The following is a 1,334-nucleotide window of genomic DNA, read 5'->3' on the forward strand; positions in this document are numbered from 1 at the left end:
GTGAAATCTACCCAGACAGCGTTACCAGATAACTGTTAGAAGAAAACTCTAAAATATTTTAAATTCAACGATTTTAGAAAAAGCAGTTTTTTGAAATGTCTCTAATTTTTTGTATTTCACCAACAAAATTTTCTTTAATTTCAAAGACAGACATTTGAAACTACTAATATACGTTAACATGCAAAAAAATGAAAAAAAAAATTACCGTCCGAAAACAGAGATAGATACAAACGAAGGAAGATGCAAAATCAGGAAAAGCATAGAGGTTACAAGATCAGTCTGCGCGCGGGTGCAGCCACAGGCCAACACCGTTTGTGAAAAAAAAAAATTCATAGTTTTCGTGAATAGGAGATGAATGTTTATTTATTATATGAACACCAATGAAATACCAAATGAAACACGTAATTTTTTAACTTGAGATTTTCTGAAGTACAGAAAATTTGGCAAAAAAAGCAATCTAAGAAACGTTTCTTTGCCACTTCTAAATTTTCTGGCAAAGATTTGCAATACGCTTTGTAATATTGTCCAAGAAAGTTCTCAAGTAAGACAGAAATAATGTAATTTATTTTATTCTGACCACTTCATTGTTGAATAACTCACTAAAAAAAATGGAGCCTTACAACAAATTTTCTGAGAACTATTTACACATTCGTAAATCAAAACTACTCATAGCCTTTACCATGTCACTGGTAAATCCATGGAAATTTCTATGTACAAGGGTGGATCAAAACTTGAGCTTTCGCGCGAAAACATGATATCTTCACAAGTGAAAAGATCACTGTTGCTATGGTTACATATAAATACCTTTCGTGAAATCATTTAGTATTTCATTGGTTTTTATATAATAAATAGGACATTACATGGCCGCGCGAAGATACGGAATTTCCCTTCTAGTGTTGAAAAATATTTCACTCTTTCGCTGCAATCACTTGTGAAATATTTTTCAACACTTGAAGAGAAATTTCTTATCTCCGCGCGGCCATGTAATATCCTCTATATGTCCCATCTCATGAGAATTAGAAAAAAGGTCAGCGATATCAGCGGTACTTGTATATTTCCGGTGACCCATTTTGAATCATGAGCTGACACGAGCAGCTACAATTGTAGCTTTAGAATTGTGCGTGCGGCTTACTCGCGCTCGCTCAACTGAAAACCCTTTCGAGCCTCCCTACCAAGCAGGCTCTCTTCTTGGATTTTTTGCCCATTAGCAGGGCGATTCCATTGTTCATATCGTATTTTAGAGATGCAGATAGGAAGCAGGAGTAAAAATAGGAGTAATGGTTTCTCATTGCTCTTGTAGTGACGCCCTTCCGTCATGATAAAGCCATGCACTA

The sequence above is a fragment of the Montipora capricornis genome, chromosome 8 (assembly GCF_036669925.1).
Source record: "Montipora capricornis isolate CH-2021 chromosome 8, ASM3666992v2, whole genome shotgun sequence".
Lineage (NCBI taxonomy): Eukaryota > Metazoa > Cnidaria > Anthozoa > Scleractinia > Acroporidae > Montipora > Montipora capricornis.